At 35.4% G+C, this 20,761-nt stretch overlaps 1 long non-coding RNA gene across 2 annotated transcripts; it reads right to left on the reverse strand.

The window, feature by feature from the left end:
• Nucleotides 1-5,329: 5,329 nt before the first annotated feature.
• Nucleotides 5,330-16,360, reverse strand: LOC129201684 (uncharacterized). 2 transcript variants are annotated; one of them, XR_008575464.1, is made up of 3 exons: nucleotides 16,225-16,360; nucleotides 15,704-15,780; nucleotides 5,330-5,448 (listed from the first exon to the last, which is right to left on the reverse strand). It is a non-coding gene; the product is annotated as an uncharacterized LOC129201684 (long non-coding RNA). The 2 variants fall into 2 exon arrangements; XR_008575465.1 differs by lacking the exon at nucleotides 5,330-5,448 and adding an exon at nucleotides 14,288-14,377.
• Between the last annotated feature and the right edge of the window lie 4,401 nt (nucleotides 16,361-20,761).

Here is a 20,761-nt window from a genome sequence, read left to right on the forward strand (position 1 = left end):
GATGCACGGTTTACCATGAGCTGAAGCACAGGCTGTGAGTCTGAGGGGCTTCCATCCTGTCTTGTACTATGTACAGCTCCTCTGTTGCCAACAGCACTACACTGCATCTGACTCTATTGTAAGAATTGATCATATTGATGTATTTTCAAAAAGGCTTTTTCCTTCAGAAAATATTTTTTTGTCCACACTGAGCTTTTATATGGAAAGATGTACGTTTCAGTTAGAAGATCAAAATAAAAATTCTTAGGATGTATTAGAGAGTTGGTTCTTTAATAGCCTGATTCAAAGGGCAAAATATTTGTCTAATAATTAAACCAGACATTATTCATTATTTGTTTAGTGACAGACATTTGAAGTGCCTTCTATGATGAAAACAGGTCCATTGGCAAGCCAAGATATTGTACTACACAGGCATATATAACATATATAACATTGATGCTACTACAGCACATACTGCTAGGAGTCAAAACAGTGGCAGAGGGAATGAAAATATGGGATGCAGTAGAGATTAGCCTGGGGAAGTTGGAGTGATTCGATTGTGTTGTAAACTGTATAGGGATGAGGGAACACTGAGCTATCGCTGGAGTGGGATTTAGCGGATGCAAATCATTAATCTACGCAATGCCCAGCAATGACACTAATATAAAAGGCATTACACTGAGAATTTTAAAAAGTTCAGCAAAACCAATATCTTTTTTTTTTTCCCCCCCCCAGAACCAGCCCAAAGTAGATGACTATGGAAAATGAGAATAAGTCCATTGAATATTCACTTAATTTTCAACAGTTTATACTGACAGATTGCATGAGAAAGGGGTGGCTTATGTGCAATCAGTAACCTTTAGAGGATTTCTCTTTTATGAACTTGTCCTGTCTGCATTTGTATCCATTTCAGCTTTAACATCCACAACTTCCCATAGCCTCTCCCGCTTACTATTAAAAGAAACATATCTTCTTCAGAAAAAATGAAAACTTGTAGCTGTCAAATGCTCATTTCAACTGATAGTCCCTGGTTCTACTGCAGAAATAAACAGTAGACAGCCAATTCCTCTCCACCTTTCCATGCCACTAATGATTTTGTAGATGTCCATCACAGTCTCTTCAGTTCCCTGTTTTCCAGAATGAAGAGGTGTAACTTTGAAGTTCAATTTAAGGAAGCCATTCCATATATCTGGTCATCCTTCACACCCTTCTCTGAATCTTTTCCTCTTCTACTACATTGTTGTTGAGTAGGAGAGATCAGAACTGCACAGAGTTTAAAAGGCACTATTATGCAGTGTAATTACATTATACTTGGAGGTAATAGATTACTGTGTAATATGTAATATTATTTGTGCTTTAAAAGAGACATTAAACTGTAATATCTACACTGCTTATAGAATAACTTTTAGTCCACTAAAAATGTACTTTGATTAATGTACTGCAGATCAGAGACTATTATACATTATTTGATGAATATTGGTAGAAGTGTCACGGATTTATGAAGCAAACATTTTTACTAGGAGTGTACATTCTATGTGGATGGAAAAGCCAGATACTAAGGGTATGTAAAATCTTTCTGTAATGTGATTGTTGTTACTTGGGATTAATACAGGAATAATATAAGATGAAATTTGACCTACAATGAGTAATAATGAATACAATCATGCAATACTATATCTTAAGAAGATGCTAAAAGAGCAAAAAGGAAAACAAAAATTAATAGATGACAGTGAAGTAACAGAAAAAGTTCACACAATCTAATAAGAGTGTAACAAGCATCTTATATTAAATAGAAGTCAGCATAAAATACACTATTGCTACTCTATTCTTTTTAATCTCGATGTTTTCCATGCTGTTCATATGATGATGTCTTTTTTCCTTTGTTTTGTTTTATGCTTTTATTTATGATTATATTATAATTTATCTTGTTTTTCTATTTGCAACTGGATGTTTTCTATTTTATTATCTTCTGCTTCCTTCAGCTCTGCTTATACGTATACCATTGTTCTCACCTCTTCATTTACTATATTTTAAATTCAGTATTTGATGTCATTGCATCCTTTTGTGTATTTACACCTTCTTCACATCCTTTTACATATTTACACCTCTCCCATGTGCATTCTATTTTTATAATGCTTTGACCATTTCCTACTTATGCACTCTGCCATTCTCTTTTTATCTTTAACCAATTTTATCTCTCCCTTTCTATCTCTGGCTGCAGTAATACATGATGCACATTTTATTCCCCAGCCATTTGTTATCCAACTAACCTCTCTCTAGTTCTTCTGTAGTGTGGCAATTATCACAGAACCCTTATTGGTTTGTTTTGGACCATTTAATAATTTCAATACTTGTTTTACCAACTTTTCTTTCTCTTCTATTTTCAGCATATACTGATAAACCACAAGATTCTTTTATTCATAAATGTGTGACAAGGGGAAGCAAACAAAAAACAGAAGAATTGAAAAAAGTTATGTGTCAGTGTCACATCAAAATGTGCTATAAAAAGCATCATCAAAAATGCATTGTCAGAAATCTGTTAAAATGAGAGGGGGTTTTTACTATTTTATTTTACTGTGGTTTTACTGAATATGTGAAGAATCCTGACTTCCTACAAGGATGAGTTGTTCACGTGACAGGTCTTATTTGATAAAGGATGTAGAACAAAAAAGACAAAAACCTGACCAAAAAGAAAAATAAATTTGCTAAGCAATTTAAAATAAATAAATTATGAGCATATATTATGTTCTAAGTATTGCTCTGCTAAAAGTGCAGAAAATTTATAATGAATGCACGCTAGACCCATAAATTGGACATTTACTAATATCTCTTTGCTGCCACTGAAAAATAACAGCAACAAGCAATAGAGCCAGCGCCTGTAAAAAGCTAAGGAATATTGCTAACTAAAGCAATTCAAACTGCTTCTACACCGGTCACTCTGCATAAGTGGTCTCAAACACACAGTGAATCATGAAAAATTTATACAGCTATTTTGTTGTGAAGCCAAACGTATCTTTAACTATGAACTACAGAAAGTAAGAGTAGAGTAGTTTAGAGGTAAAGTATAAAATTAAGCACTGACAAAATTACTAGATATGCATGAAAGAAAAACTTTTTAGGTTGCTCTTGCAATACTCCGCAGGCAAATGATGAAAGTAAAATCTTGCTTAGCATTGTTTTCTGAAATCTTTATGTTAATTAGCAAGGCTTCCCAAACAGTACCAGGGAACAGTCTTTTTCTAGTCCATATTTATTCAGGAAAATTATTTCATTCAAAGAGATTGTACTTTAAAATGTAGGCCTGAAAAAAAAGGAAGGATGGGTTGTGTCATAAGATAAGAATATCTTTACAGAGAAGAATAAATATTCTTTCAATGCAGTATCCTGTCTCCAGCAGTGATCTGTTGCAGATGCTTGAGGAGAGAATGTAAGAAAAAAAGCCTGTGTTCCTTCTACTCTTTCAGTTTTCAATAACCACCACCTTAGGGGCATCCTGAGCTAAAGGGTGCATCTGGACCACCTCTGTATGGCCCAGAGTCATAACCAATGTCATTTGGATGATCATTGCTAAGCCATGCAGTATTTAACTCTTATTGTTTTTAAAGGTCATCTTAATTTTGTTACTTCACTCATGTATAAAGATCTCATTTTCTCCTCTGTGACTTTTTAAGACATTCTTCTGAAGTTGCAACTTGTGTTCAGCCTTCACTTTGTGCTACGGAGTTTCACTTGATTGCTTTATCTGGGAAATTTTCTTGTTTTCATCCTTCTGTAATATATAACAGCTTTTCACTACAAGAGATGCAAAAGAAATTGGCAAACTGCATAGGAAAGAAACTACATTTCTGTACAAATTGCCTTTTACTGTCAGAAGGGAATTCTCTGTTAGATCCCTCACAACTTACCTGTCCCCATCTTTTTATTCTTTCTCATCACAGTGTCTTGCCCTTGTCCCTACCAGAACAGTTTGTTTCCTATGTTGTTCCATGTATGTTTTTCAGAAACCAGAGCCATCTAGATTTGGGACAGTTTAGTGAAGTCTCTGACACTCAAACACAGTTTACGAAGATTCCATCACATCATTTGTCCTTTTAGAAACACATCGAGTCAATGCAGGGTAAAACTGTGCACGACAGCTGTATGAGTTTTATTATGCATGAATAAAACTCTGTTAGCATCTGAATAATTACATACTCAGCTGCCTCCTGACAAACAAAATGCACCATTCTTTATCAAGATTACAGAATAAAACATGAAGCTTCTTCAGCTTACTACTTTAAGACAAATGACTCCTAAAATTTTTAAGGAAAAAAAGAAATTTTGTAACTTTGAAAGACAACAGTATTTTTACACTTCAGAAATGTTTTACTGCAGTTGACCTATTTTCAGAATAAGTTTAATTCTTACATTGCTTATTGTATTTTTTTATACATCTAGATTTTCATTCTATATACACATAAATATACATACGACAATATATAGACAGAACTACATATAGAAATACATATGTGAATACGTGTATATGTATACTGTCTTATCTATAGCTATATACTTGTCTATATCTGTATCTATGTCTTTATAAAACGTCCTTTTGGCCTTTGTATGACCCACTGAACTCCCTGCAGTTATGTATGGAAAACAAAGACTGGTTAATGCCCTTCATTGAAGATGGAAATGGTTATATCAGGTACGGATATGAGAGCAGGCTGGCATTATTGTTGGACAGTGGCAGACCTAAGGTGCTGCCAGCAATAAGGTAGGCAAAGAGAAGTCTGAAGCAAGGAAAACTCTACAACCAACCTCCTAGAAGGAAAAGTCAGCAGCTTTTTCCCTGTGAAGCAGAACTTTGAAACACTGATATCTAAGACTAATTCACCAAAACTTTTCAAAGCAACTCTGGTATAAAATGAGAGGATTCAGTTCACATAAATATTTCTGATTCCTACGTTGGTCCACAAAAGCCACATATTTCAAGATTTAAAAGCCATTATTTCAGTATGTCTGCAAACCAAGAAGACATTTTTGACACAAAATATTACTTAAATGAAGTGAATTTTGTGCAACACTTACTATTTTAGTAATATGTATACAGTAGAGACACATAACCACATATATAGATACACATACATAAAAATAAAACCACTGGTATGTGTTGAAGGTGGAAAAGAGAACTTGTTAATTGCTTGCAGTAAAAAACAAAATTATTTTTATTCTTATCACAAGCATTCATTATCCTACAGTGGATCAAATGTCATAAAAATTTGCAAAGAAGCAAATGATAAAACCAGATTCAAAAAGTCACCTAAAATACCTAATAGTTGGGTCTTTGTGTCACTAGTGATATTATATTGTGGTCTTTTTAAAATGATCATCATGTTCTTCTAAAGGCAATTATATTAAAAAGTACTATTTCTCTGAGAACTGCACAGTAAATGCTGATCCAATTAGTTTCTTGATCCGTGTTGGCACCTGATAATGGAAAGAGAAAGTAGAACTTACTCCCCTATACACGTTTTACAACTGTTTCATCTCAGATATCAATAACATAGAATGTTTTGCCCAGGTGTTTAATACATATGTGGTTTTGTCTGTTAGTCTGTCAGTCACTGATTCCAGGGCTGTCCCCCATCCATTCAGTTCCGTGTTTTCCCTTTATCAAAACACATTCTGTGAAATCCTGTGAACATCCTGCCAATTACTGCACTGCGTAACTGAACTTTATCTCAACTCCAGTTAACTAAATCAATATTAAGCCCTGTGCTTTGCACTAGCAATACTGATGGGCATTGACTGACAGCATTGGCTTTATAAAACATCACAACATACGGCTTTCTATGGCAAGTTATTTCTTTTTCCATCTCTTCATCACAGTTGCTGACATTTTGGCTATATCTAGTGGGTGACAGTGATTCAGCCAGGGCAGTACCATGGAGTGTAATAAGAAAGCAAGAAGGCATTGCCTGTGACTGAAAGCACCTAGTGAGACCTATGGTGTGTAAACAGGCTTGCTGCTGTTGCTAACGTATTAGAAAAATTTAACCTTAACAACAAGAGCAAAATGATACTTCTTAAAAACCCTTAGATAATGCTTAAGTGCCTACAAAGGCACCATAACAGTGATATTTTCCCTGTAAAACTGAAGAATTCATTATCAGTTATCCTTGCATATAAAGTTCTGGAGACATAACATATTTTTAGTCTTATAGATACATCTTCAGAGGTTGCAAAGGTGAAATAAGAGACAGATTGCATCCATTCCCAAGAGATGTACAGCAGCTATTTTTCCTAGACAGTGGAAATGACTTTGAAATATAAAGTTTTCAAATTCCATGTTTTTAACTGACAATAAAAATAAGACATTGATACTAATATATGTTCTACCTAGAAATATTTGTATAGGAGCAATAATTAATATGAATATATTGGGGTTTTTCTGTGTAATACACATATCTTCTTGAAACAAATAGAAGGTTTGACTTGAACAAAGTGTATGAAAGACAAAAGGTTAGAGTATCCTGGTTGCAAGGGTCGTATCATTGTCAATGGCCACAGTAGAGCTCTCAAAGAATGTATAAAAGAATGTTTCAATTGAATAATCTGTACTGAAGAAACAGAAGATATTTTTTCTCCTAAAATATTTTATTGTATCCCAAACTTCTACTTTTAATGCTTGCAGAAGTAACTGAATAGTCCTCCTTTAAAAGGAATGGTTCCATTTTCTTTGATTAAAGTTGTATGATGTTCCCATTACAAGATCCTATTTTGAATAGGTTATAACTGACATTGTCTAGCATTCATATTGTTATTGTCTGTGTCAGATGCCTGTCTTAGCCTGATTATACTTGTTTTCAGTTTCTAGGAAGATTTCATCCCGAATAGCCCAGCTTTTTCTCTGAGTTTCAACTAAATAGGTTGTTTAAACATAAATAAATTTTAGGTCACCATGACAGTTTCTTTGATAAACTAGTTTCTCTACACTCTGGATCTGACAGTTTGACAAAGAATGTTTCTGCATTTTATTATTATTATTATTATTATTATTATTATTATTATTATTATTATTTTAAACTGCAACTTTGAATGTTATCACAATTTTTAACGAAAGAGCCTTGTTAAAATTCGGAAGTTGAAAATTCAAAAGAATCCAGTATTTCTCAAGACACATAAGCCTTTCCTGATCGTGGTTATAGCAAAAATAAATGCACTTCCCAGAGTTTCTGAATACATTGCAAGATTCAGCGATGGAGTTCATTTATGCCTTTCCCCAAAGCACTCAGTCGTCTGTCCTCCAGGCAGGAAAGTGGAGGTGGTGCCAGCCTCTGCATCCTCATATCACGTCTGTGTTGTCCCAGACAAGATGGACAGGAAGTAAGTGCATGTTACTCCAGTGATCACAATGGTCATAAGATATTGATCCATAGGCAGCATGGATGCCAAAGACATCCAGCTGAAAAGCTAAAGCCTTGACTCTCGTGTCGTAGAGAAGGGAGGGATAAGACAAGGAATTTATAAAGCTTTATGGTTTCTAGAATGGGGTCTGAAAGTGGAGAATAAATCAGATTAAAATTGGAGTACCAGGTATTAAATTGGAGTACTAAAAAATATTCCCACTATTAGCAAAAAAAATGAAAAGGATTTCATAAGGACAGATCAGCATCACATATTTCACAAGAAAGGAAATTAATTAAAACTATACACCCCCCCCCCAAATCCTACAGATGGACAAAATATTTCCCAAATAAAAGACTGTTCCATGTCTTCCTGCAAAAATGGCGGCTTGAGGGGGGAAAGGAACAAAAATTATGTGGAAATGAAAACAGAATGTCACTGAAAAAGTGACATATTGAGGGAGAAATGTACCACTCCCGTGCCGTTCTGATCAGCCTATGCATAATTGCACAGAACTCCACAGTTCTTGTTAATCCAATTTCATTCGGATGATTAAGTATTTTGAAATACCAGCTCAGATGCAGCAAAAGCAGACTATCAGTCATATTTTCTCTGTCTCTCTAAGAAAAGCAGGAACTGAAGGATAAAAGGACATCACAAAATTCTGTGCGTGGGAGTTAGGAGAGTACTAATGCTCAGAGGAGGAGATCAAAACGACAGCAGAGGTTGTGCATACAGATCCAGCTGCATGCAGGCACCGGCCACTGCTCCTAGCAACGCTGAGTCTCCAGCTGGGGGTATGGCACTATGCGCTGCAGCATCTGCAGGAAAACTATCTGATCCCCGCCCCCCGCACGTCAGGCTTCCTCGGGGTACCTGAGGGCCACAAGAGAATCCGGGGGAGACTTGCTGCACTGTTTTGGCCCTTATAATGTTTTGTCTTGCTGCTGTGCTAATACCTGACACTGTCCACTCTGCCTCTGCTTGGCTCAATTCAGGGCACAGAAAATCGATTTGCCTCAGATACTTACCTTTTACCCTCTCTAGCTTTATGACAATCTTTAGCGAAATGAGTTCACACAAATACATTTTTCTAGAGAACTTCTCAAGGAACATACTATCCTCCCTTTGCCCTGTAAATACAGTACCTATCAGGACAGTTATACTGATGATGCTAACCCATATTTTTTTAGTGTTCCATCCCCTAGATTCCCCTATGTTTTGAATGATGGAAACAGGCTACTCTGCAGCACTGCTGGTGGGCCAGCATCTTCTCTTGAGTAAAATTCCTGTGATGTCTCTAGTAAAATCCTTTGTCACAGCTGATGGAGGTGTGGGAGCAAGGGGAATATGAACATGCTGCAGTTTGCCTAAAGTGCAGAAATATCTGCTTGAGTCATGAGTGGCTCGTTGGCTGAGTTCAGCAGGGGAGAATCCAGCAATTAATCTGAAGTGTCACTATATTCAATAGAAATTGTTGTAGAGGGCTTCTGGGGATGTAAAGGTAGCTCTGGTGGCCAAAGATTGCATATGTTTCTGCGGTTTATTCATTTTTAAAGACTTTACTGCACTCAAATAGCAAACTTTTTCTAAGAATAAAGCCTGCTTAGTGACTTTCTCTATAAATGGTGACCTACTTTGTGGAAATAGATACATCAGCTTGGATGCAGAAACGTCTGATAAGATTCATATACCTACAAATTCCTGTCTGTGGAAAAAGAGCAGTCATTAGATCTTCTCTAAAGAAATAGGCTCTGAGATAATAAAATTTACAGAGCTTAGGGCCAACTTTTCCCTTTGGATGGAGACTTCATTAGATTAATTTATATGCACAAACACAGAAGTAGAATTTGCCCTTTACATTACTTCCTTTTGAACGACATCACTTCTGCTCTTCCACCTGTTTGAAAACGAGATTCCACCCTGAGCTCATCCTCCAGTCACTGGACAAGGATAAAAGCCTTCAAAATACTATTTTCACAAATCTTGCCTAAACTGAAAGCCAATACAAAATTATGAAGTGCAGAAAATAATCTACAGGTTATACATGAACAGCAGAGCTTTCTCAATTTTCAGGTATATTCTTTTCCAATCTGTTACATAGTACATCTCAAGAATCTCAATATTAACATTTGTATCATCCTAGAAGACTAATCCAAAAAACATCTAAAACAGTGTAAATTGATTTAAAAGGATTTTGGGTCAGGCCTTGACATACTTCTAGATTCCAAATTATATTCATCTGGTTCCTTTTTTAATTTTTATTTTAGTTCTATTTTTTACAGAGACGTTTGCAAATAAAGCTTATAGCCTGGATTTTTCAACCAAGCCACAGAAAATTTTGTCTTTTGACCCAGACTAGTAGTTAGCTACCAACTGAACAATCCTGATGATATTCTACTCTTTTGATGGGGATATAATGATGTGCAAGTTATTTCAGTTGCATTTTTATATCTCTGTCAAAACTTTAAATTTCACCATGATACCGCTGCAGAATTTTTTTTTTTATTATTTTGGTTATTCTTCTGAGAAAGGAAATTCTAGAAGGCTGTAATTTTCTCTGTCCAGTTACTTTGTGGAATTTTTTATCCTAATGTAGTTGAAGCAATAATAATAAACAGATGTCTCAACTAATTTGAAATGTTTAGCTACCTGGAAAAAATGTAGAAGAAACTCTGAAGATACCAATTTTTTTTTTTTTTTTTTTTTTTTTTTGAAGCACATCTTCTTAGGTGGTCAGCCACCACAAAGAACATTAAATTTTGCAGCTGGGAGAGAAAATATATTTGAAGTTTTATTTTATATTTCAGTCCATCTGCACAGTACAGGTAACATATCTACCATCTTCCAGAAAAATACTTCATGTAGAGTTCTTATGAATATTTCTACAAATTTAAAATTTACATAGTCATAATTAAGGTGGAATTTGTCAAAAAAACACATGTGCAATGGATACAAACTGTGGTTCTAAAACAAGCTTTGGTCTCATGATAGGTGACAAAGACTCATTCAGTAGAAAACTTAGAACACTAAATCCTCTATTTCTCCCACACAGTTACAATTAAAGAATTTAAGATACACTGTCTTTGTAGCCCTATGTTTTGAAGAACATGAAGGAGGTGAAGAAGTGTCATTTGCAAACAAGAACTTATTCCCCTTGAGGAGATACACTGTGTGATGTCTTCTACTACTTTTTAGAAAGGGTGCCTTATGGATATGACCTGCTTATAATATAATTATGTGCTAATTTTAAAGAAAAACAAAAAACTCATAAACAAAATATTTTGCCTAAGGAAATTCTTTGCTAAATCATTCTTGATTTTTTTTTAAAAATGGCACTAATTTCTTTTACATAGACTATTGGTTTGAAGTCATTGAATTTTCCTCACGGCTACTTTAAAATCTTGTTTCTCATTCATTACCAGCCTAAAGGAAATCATCAATAGTTTAAATTATTAAACATTTGGGGAAAGCAAAGAGGGAGAGTGGGGAAGCATTATACATGGCAGTCAGCCAGGTCAGATATGTGACAGCCAACCAGACTCTTGAACATAACGTCTTTATTTAGCTATTTTTAGCAATCAATCAGAGAAATTTTTGAAGCATCAGACTCACACTTATATCAACATTGGAATGCCATGAAAACAAGCAAATATATTCTAAAACCTGAAAACAGGAGTGCCAAATTCCAATAAATTTCTGTTCCTCACTGGATAATCAGTCATCCTCAGAGCAGAAAGCAGCAAGGAAGACTGATAAAATGCATTTGTCCAGATTCCAAATTTTCCTTCTTGCAAATTTCTTCTCAGTTAATTTCCAGTTTTATCTTTACTTCCTTTTATCTTTATTTCCTCCTAGAGGAAATAGGTGTAATATTTAATCAACATGGTGAATTCTGGTAGAAACCTGTAACTGTTTGTTTCTGTTAGTCATGGGGTTGCCCTGACTGAGCCACACACTCAGATCTTATCACAAGAACACTGGACATTAAAAGATGGTTAAAAACATTCAGTGTTTGGGTTTTGTTTGGTTGGTTGGTTTGGGTTTTGGTTAAGGTTTGTTTTGTTTTGTTTTTAAATTTATTTCTCCATTCTGATAATGAGTCCATTCATCTTGATACTTTATATCTCCCCATCATCTTCTTTGCTGCTTCTACTCTGTGCTGTCAGCAATGTAATGTCTGGTAGGACTGGTTACCGCAGCGCATACTGCCTATATCTCTGTTGCAATAGGGAGTTTTAGCTTACAGGGGCAGCTTCTATACCTGACATGTTCAGCCTCCTTGTGGTAAATCCCAAGTGGCCAGGTTTTGCTAAGTCTGGCATGTCTCTGAAATGTGTTATAAGAATAAAAGACTCTGTGTAACAGGAGCTCTACATTTATTCAAAGGGTAAATCTTTCACCTTCTACCCATGACTCCGAGAGCAGGAACAATTGTACATTTTACCTTCTGAAATCACCAGGATTAGTAGAAGTCTTCATATGTTTTGTTTCTTGAATCTCAGTATCTTATCCATTTATCATTCACAAATGTTACCACTTTCTTACTTGATCTTTACTTATTTTCTTCCTAATAACTGTCCCTCCTTTTGATAGAAACAGTATTCTTCTCTTTAGTAAGCTTCTTTATTTCATTGTCCTTATCATCTTTTTGTAAACAATAGATGAATCAATATAGAATCATCGAATCACAGAATGTCCTGAGTTGGAAAGGACCCATAAGGATCATTGAGTCCAACTCCTGGCTCCACATAGGACCAGCCGTATCAGAGCATATGACTGAGAGCGTTGTCCAGACGCTTCTTGAACTCAGTCAGGCTCAGTGCTGTGACCACTTCCCTGGGGAGCCTGTTCCAGTGCCCAACCACCCTCTCACTGAAGAAACTTTTCCTGATATCCAACCTAAACCTCCCCCGTCGCAGCTTCATGCCATTCCCTCGGGTTCTATCACTGGTCACCAGAGGGAGGAGATCAGCGCCTGCCCCTTCGCTCCCCGTCGTGAGGAAGCTGTAGGCCGCGATGAGGTCTCCCCTCAGTCTCCTCTTCTCTAGGCTGAACAAACCAAGGGACTTCAGCCTCTCCTCATATGTCTTCCCCTCTAGACCCTTCACCATCTTAGTTGCCCTCCTTTGGACACTCTCCAATAGTTTTATGTCCTTTTTGTACTGTGGTGCCCAAAACTGCACACAGTACTCCAGGTGAGGCTGCAACAGTGCAGTGTAGAGTAGGACCATCACTTCCCTAGACTGGCTAGCAATGCCGTGCTTGATGCGCCCCAGGATGTGGTTGGCAATATCTTTTTGACTTGTTTCATTTGGAGTTTGATCTAATATGATTAAAGCCAAATTCTTCATAAGAATTTCAATGGTTTCTGGATCAATAAAGAAGGGATTGATTAATTAATTAATTAATTAATAACATAATTGAAATATGTGCAATAGTGACTGAGTGGTGGTGTTCAGTAGGATAACTAAAACTCCTTTCATATTGATAGATTTTTAAGAACTTTTCTATTTTAAAATTTCATATTTAAAATTTGAAACTGGTTTTGAGAACACAGTTCCTCTAATTTTATTCTCACAAATTTGTACTTTTAAAAGTTTCTTCTCTCCTTCTTACTATGTGGAAGATACATATGAGGGGGAAATGTTGGACCAGTTATTCTGAGAATATCTAAATGTAGTAATTTGTAGTTTTAAAAAAATGCAAAACCCAAAATATAAAAATAAATGTCCCTTAAAGTTTATTTGATGATTTTAATTTTGCCTTGTTTTGGAACAACAGTAAATGTAGATATATATACATGTATATATTTACATGATTTAGAAGCATTATAATGCTGTGCCCATTGTCCCTCTGACATGGCATTTTATTGTAGCTCATTAAAGTCTTGATTCTAGAATGCTTCTTTAAGCAAAATAACTTGGACTGTAGAGATTCTTATACAGGGACTGATCAAATCAAACCTTCCTACAGATAAGAGTTACCTATTAGCCCCCAGGAGTCCAATTTTCAATATCAAAGTGTCAATTATTTTCAAGAAAAATTTCCAGAGGCTGATCTTTTTTTTAGCTTTGCTTTGTTTTGTTTTGGTTTGGTTTAGTTTGGTTTTTTAAAGTTATTTTAGGTAACTTCTTGGGATCTAGTTGTTCCAAATTCCCACACATTTGCCTTCTAGAAAACAAGAAGGTTAAATATCATTCATACAAACATTTAAACTGTCAGAGGCCTTAAAATGGGAGTAAATAAGTTTATGGACCTGTCAAGGCTTTCTAGGCTTCTATTGCATTATCCACTGATCTTCAGATAAATAAGAATCCAGAACTGTTTTAACACTGAACTCAGTGAACCTTTGCATTCCTTACTAGACTTAAATGAAGATGCTTATGGTCAATGATTCTAACTGATAAGAGTTTTCCATTTTTCACTCCAGTCTTGCTTTCTAGTTAGATACAAATTAAGGGTGCCACACTCCTTTTGCATTATAAGGTGACTTGTCTACTATTTAGCAGTTACAAATGTATAAGCTGCTCAACATTTGCAAAGTCAATTTTCAACAGAGTTAAAGCTATTTACACAATGTGAGAGTCTGACTACATAAAATTCCCTCTGGAGTATACTGTCTTTGTCTAGTGTAATGGGAATTATTCCAGAAACATTTATTTCTCTTACTTTTGTTGGTTTCTTATTCTACTTAGTCCATTAATCAAAACTGTCTCACTATAGTCCCATATTCCCCCACTTAACTTGTCCGAGACAATCATTGATCTCATATACATAGATGACCAACACAGAGGAGAGGAGGGAAATAATTGCCTGAAATCTGGTATATTATCTAACATCAAATAAGTCTTTTGTAAAGCAACAAATTATGCATTTGTCCCAGAAATAAAATAAATTTCCCAAAAATTATTTTTGTCTGGTTTAATATTTTGTTCTTCAAGATTTATGCAGGTTTTTCATCACATTGCAACCAACACAGGCAGTATTTTTCATCCTTCCAAGCTCCCTATAAGAAAATATACATATATATTTTAATTTTTTTTTTTTTTTTTTTTAGCTGTCATTTGATAAAAATGAAAACCTGATTTCTGACTTCCAGGTTTAGGAGATTCCATTTCTTTCTTTTTTTCTTTCAAATTGTTCACTTTTACTAAAAACATTTGAAATGTTTTCACCTAGTTGTATTCTCCAGGTGTTGTGTGGTAACAAAAAGACCCAGCACCCCACTTCTCCACTCATATCAGGTGGCCTTTATTTTCATTACTCTCATATTTATCTGAAATAGACCATCTCACCTATCCTTGCTCTTTTGCCCATTACTCTTTTATCTCATTCCATTCTACAGCATGGCTCAGAGCTGGAATGGAAAGCAAGTTTTTCCAAAGACAAACATATCTATTATAAATCCCAGCACAGGCAACAGATTAGTTTATGCCAGGTTAGCATGATATAAACACACTTGATAGATGACATTTAGTTTTATGTAAAATACATAGCTTGATTAATTTATCTATGTTTTCCCACAATAAAGTATGTTTGATACTCCCTGCCTCAGAGCTGGTGTTTTTTAGAAATATATCGGTAACATGACTGCATCTCAAACTGTACACTTTTGTATATAGCACAGGATATATATGCAGATCAAAACCTAAATAAAATCCCATCTTCTGGAAAATATTCCACTCAAATGCATAAATATGTGACTACTTGGGGTCATTTATGCATTATATGCTTTTCTTCAAATGAAAGCATGATTTATTTAATTATATATTTACTTATATTTCAATACAAATCCATCATCCAAAGTTGACTATCTTCAAACATTACAAAGAATCTGTCTAATAAAAGGTTAGAAGTTATAAAACAAGCGTAACGCTGTCAGACTTCAAGGTCCATCAACCAATAATAATAAAACCAAATCATAGTGGTAATTTTTTCATCAGACCATAATATTTAGTTGCCTCTGTAGATGTTAACAGTGATTTTTAACATCTCAGTGGAATTCAGCTCAGTATCAGACACCATTTTCTAGCTTAAAAAGAAAAAAAAAATACAATAACAACAACACCAACTAATCTTAAATAATTCCAAGGAAAAGACAATGCAAGTGGGTTTTTTATGACTCTTAAAGTTTAGCTTAAAGACCTTAAAACTATGTTCAGTCATTAGAAACAACCTGTCAGCAACTGAAAAGGGATATATTTAATAGAAGGTTATGTTTAAACCCTTGCTACCTCTGGTAAGTATGACACTCCAAACAATTCATCGGTTTCAACAGTTTACAAAAGAAGTCAGTCAGGTTTAACAAACATCACAATGCTCAGTTTCTTACCTGCATCCTAATGGTTGGGCCAATCAAAGCAAATTCATTTTATGCAACATCAGTAGAGGTACCAAGACATGATCAACCTGAAAAAAATATGATTTCATGTGGTACCTCTAAAAATGACAACAAAACATAACAAAGTGATTTCTTGTGGAAAACTTTCCCTCACTCCAAAGCTTACCAGCAATATTCACTTTTCAGTATAGCCAAATCTTATTATTTTGTTCATAAATTATTCGATCCCACCCTTGGTTACTCAGCTATATAGTTTAATTAAACCAAGTCCTTTTCTACAGATGATTTTACATAAAAATAAAGTAGCTAGGTTACCACCTACCCTTCACACTCTGTGGTTGGCAGACAAGCCCCTACCCAGACGCTCATTCACTATCCCCCCCAGTAGGATGGGAGAGAGAATCAGAGTGGCAAAAGTGAGAAAACTCATGGGTCAAGATAAAAACAGTTTAGCAAGTGAAGGGGAAAAAAAAAAAAGAAGAAAAACAAGTGATGCAAAAGTAATCACTCACCACCAGCAGACCAATGCCTAGTCTCTGAGCAACCTTAGAAAAAATCCCCCCCCCAGTTTTACTGCTGAGCATGAAGTTATATGGTATGGAATATCCCTTTGGTCAGTTGGGGTCAGCTGTCCTGGCTGTGTCCTTTCCTAACTCTTAGGTACTCTTAGCCTACACGCTGACTGGGCACAGCAGGAAACACAGAAGTCCTTGTTGTTGCGTAAGCACTGCTCAGTAAAAGTCAAAACATTGCTATCTATCTATCTACACTGTTTTGGTCACAAACCTAAAACACAGCACCATATGGGCTGCTATGAAGAAAGTTAACTCCATCTCAGCCAAACCCAGTACACTCCCCATGTAAAAAGATCAGGTATGCATTCCTTTTGGGTCATCTGCACCTAACCAAAGAACAATGCTCAGATGTATACTCCTGATTCTGTAGTGAAATGTCTCATGCCATCAGAAGGTTAGAGACCTGGTTTATTTTTTCTAAATATGGAAGCATTGTCATGAGAAAATTACTTTTTTTTTTTCTGCAGTAACATTGCCAGAAGACGAGGTCCTGTTTGTTAACTATTCTGCCAATATGTAACGAGAGTAAAAGTGTTAATAGCTATGCAAACAGCTTTTGGACAGACTAAGTGATTACAATTTTTTTTCTGGGAAAATCTTTATTTCATTCTTTTTAAAATGCATTTTAAACTATATATGTACTCAGAAAATTCTTCAGCTTCTATGGAAATTTTGCATTAAATTGAAAGAGACTTTTAAGTATGGAAGAATCCTAGTGTTTTGTTGGTTTTTAAAATAATTTAAATTCTTTAAAATTCTAGATTTTATCCATTCACTTTAATCTCTGGACAATCTAGTCAATCTCTCTACATTCAAAACCATTTTTAAAAATCAATTTGGTATAATTATTTATGTTCATAATTAGTTATTAATACATTGCTAAGTAGTCATCTTGCAGTCATTAGTAAAATGTGTAATCCTCAAAAGCATGTGCATATAACAGTCACAACTGCCTAGCACTTCATTAAAGGACTGGAAAACTGAGATTTAGGTAATGACCTAAGAGTCTCTTCATCACTTTTTGTTTCATAGACACAGCTTGAATATAGTTTCAGGAAAAAAGAGAGAGAAGGCAGAATAAATGTCAAGGCCAAGTTTAAAGCATAAATTACACCAAAGACAAGTTTAAATGAACCTGACCTCTTGGTTGTTTGGAGCAGAGACTAGGAAGGATATAACTGTCCTGGAGACAATGAAGTACATCATAGATGAAACATCAGGTCACAAGCATTTATGTTGTGAGAAAATGTTAGGGGATACAGTATTATCGTGACTGAAAAAGAGAAGGGACTTGGACATTACATCTGAGAAGTAATTTGTGACAAATCTTTTTCTGTAGTTTGATCCAAGTTCAAAATTTCTTGTGATGTAAGTATTGTTTAGCCTGCTACACAGAGAGGAATTAGGATCCCCTAATTCATACCTTTTACCAGCAGACAACTGTGTGTGTGCATGTCTACAGATTGATTATGCTGAACAGTAGAAGTGAGATTATGCATAACACACAGTCTACCACCGACACTTAAAGGAGTATTTCAGTTAATTTCACCAATTGACTAGATTGCCACCAATTCATTCACATCTTCCTACAGGAAGATAACTGCTAGCTTTGAACCTAGTCTAGCATGAAACAACAAGTTTCCAGACAAGGAAAAGATTGAAGACCGGAGATAAAGCCCACACATTTTAAATGCTTGTAATTTCAGGTATTATAGATGGAGTGAAATCACAGGCTCACAGAAAAAAGTAGATTGGAAGGAATGTCTGGCGATCATTTACAACCAGGCTCCTGTTTAAAGGAAGGATAGCATAAAACCTTAAATAAGGCTGTTCACAACTTCTCCAGTCAAGTTCTGAAGATCTTCAGGGATGGAGATCCCACACTTTCTCTGTTCTGGTACTTAACAGCTGTCATTGCAGTTAAGCATTCAGCTTCCTAATGTGGATTTCCCTTATTGCAACAGTGCAATCTGGCTATTCCCTCTAAGAGATGTGGGGTTTGGTTGCCTCTAACTGTAGTCTCTGTGCAGTTTCTGCAGATCTCCTGTTCCTAATCTGCAAAGTCACACAGCCTGGACACCTACTCTCATAGCTCCTTCCCTCCTTAACCTCCTGGACGTGGTCCTGGGCAATCTGCTCTCAGTGATCCTGCCTGAGCTGGGAAGTTGGACTGGATGGTCTCCAGAAGTCCCTTGCAACTTCAACCATTCTGCGATTCACCTGGCATCTCAGTGCCTCAAACCAAGCCCCCTGGCCACAGATGGGGCCACTGCCAAGTCCAGGCCCAAGACTGGGATGGGGCAGCAGGCTGTGCCCTGAGGCAGCCAGAGACCTGGATGTCAGCACTTTCAGGAAAGTCAGAGACTCCAGTGGTTTTTTTTTGGTCCCTAGTTATGATTTACTCACCTACTGAATGCCAAGTTCGTTCGTCCATGACGCACTTCAAAATGAAAGAGGAAGCCCCACAGTAGTCTGCTCTGCTCCCGCAAGACTTCCCACAGAGCAGACAAATCCTAGCTAGTGACCTGGTTGTTACACTGGTAAAGAGAGTGCTCCCTAAAAATGGTGATGGACAAGTTTTTTGTTACTACATTCTTCATCTGCTGTGGTTTTTTTCCTTCTTTTCCTCCACCTACAGTGAAATTCATGTGGACTTTCTTAAGTAAGAAATGTCATATTTGATTGTATCTTCAGAATTTGCGTCCTTCTCTAGAAGACTGCTTTACTCATTATTTTTAAGATGAGTATGTTTACAGCTATTCATTATAGAAATGGTCAAAAGCTATAACTTCAATGTGTAAAATTTAAATACTGATGGAGAGGAAACTTCAAAATAGAATATTGCTGAGGTAAATTTATTTTTTATTTCTGTTAAATAGAATGACTTCCTTTCAGAACTATTGTCTTCACTTTTATTTGGAGTTGAAATAAGTTGAAGTAGAAATAAAGTTGAAACAGTACTATTGAGTTAAAATAAGTCTCAAACTTTTTGAAAATAAATTCTTTAACCTATCAGACCTGAGCACATCAATATTTTCAGCTAATAATATACATAAATGCATATTGGATCAGTGTTTCCAGTAGAAAATGGAAGTGTTGAAAAAAAAATGCAATTGGCTCTAATTTGTTGTTGTCTTTAAATTCTTAATGGAGCCAATTTTTGTTACCACAAGTTTATAGTTCATTTGCATCCTTCAATATTTACAATTACTCACAAGCATTTTTTTTTTTTATTTTTTCATTATTTACAAGCTATTATAAAGTTATATCATCACACTATATTGGTAAATGAGGCATTTCTACTTTCTTCCATTATTATTCTCTCTCCAAAGTAAAATTTATTACTTCATATGCATGGCTCACATACATTCCTAATCTTTATTTTGCTAGTATTGCCTTGTGGATGCAAGTTCCTAGGAGTCCTCCTCATTTATAGGTATAAACAGTTTCAGAGGCTTTGCTTTCAGTTGACAATCAGAAGTTCTCTTTTTTCTGCTAATCCTTACTAAAATGTATGCCTCTGAATACCTCCTAATTTTTACTCTTGACAAATAATTTTGCACTCCTGCTTTTTCTTAAGACTCATCAAAATTGCATAAAGTTCATAAGGTAGAGCAGCACATTTCTTTGAAAACTCCCATGAAACTGATCAACTTTACATTTGGATATAAAGCAAGATGGACCCTACCACTCTCTCTGATTTTGAGACAGACTGCCAGCATACAGAAAAATACCCTCTGCATGTCCCTTTGCTCAGACTCTTCTGCATACCACAAGATAAGCTTTAGATAATAAATTATTTGGTGTAAGGAATATCTTATTATAAGCTTGTATAATATTGGGTAAGCACATGCTAATAAATATAAAAAAAAGATCATTAATGGTGGACAATCATATAGTTTCATCTCTGCTTGCAGAACATCTGATTTTTGTGCTGCCTAAATCTTTTTAAGTACCACTAAATACAATTAACTGTTTTGTTTTCTCTCTTAATTATATCAATTTTTTACATCATACCTTTAAGTAGGTTCTATATTTTAATTTTGACTTTTTAGTCCCATCTTCCACTTCTTCACGCATTGCTAATAAATTGTAAATCAATTTTTATTCATGTTGTTTAAGAAATCTGTGAATAAATGTCTGAAGTTCTCCAACTACACAAATAAGATCTGCAGTGTAAATCTTAATTTAAGTAATCTATATCAGTTAATAAATTTCAGTACAGTAAACAGGAGATGAGGCAGAGCCCCAGTATTCCAGTACTGCAGGTCATCAGGATGAATGCAGAATAATTACTATAGTTTCCTCAATAAGTTGCAGAATAATCAGTTAATATATTTGTCATTAACTTCTCTTCAATACCAGGGAAATAGATAGAAAAAGCCCACAAAAAAACCCCAAACAAACCTCCAGTGAATTTCAAAGCCTTTTAACTAGCAGAAATGTGTTTTTAAAATAATATGAGCAAAGATGA

Source organism: Grus americana, chromosome 1 (assembly GCF_028858705.1).
Source record: "Grus americana isolate bGruAme1 chromosome 1, bGruAme1.mat, whole genome shotgun sequence".
NCBI lineage: Eukaryota > Metazoa > Chordata > Aves > Gruiformes > Gruidae > Grus > Grus americana.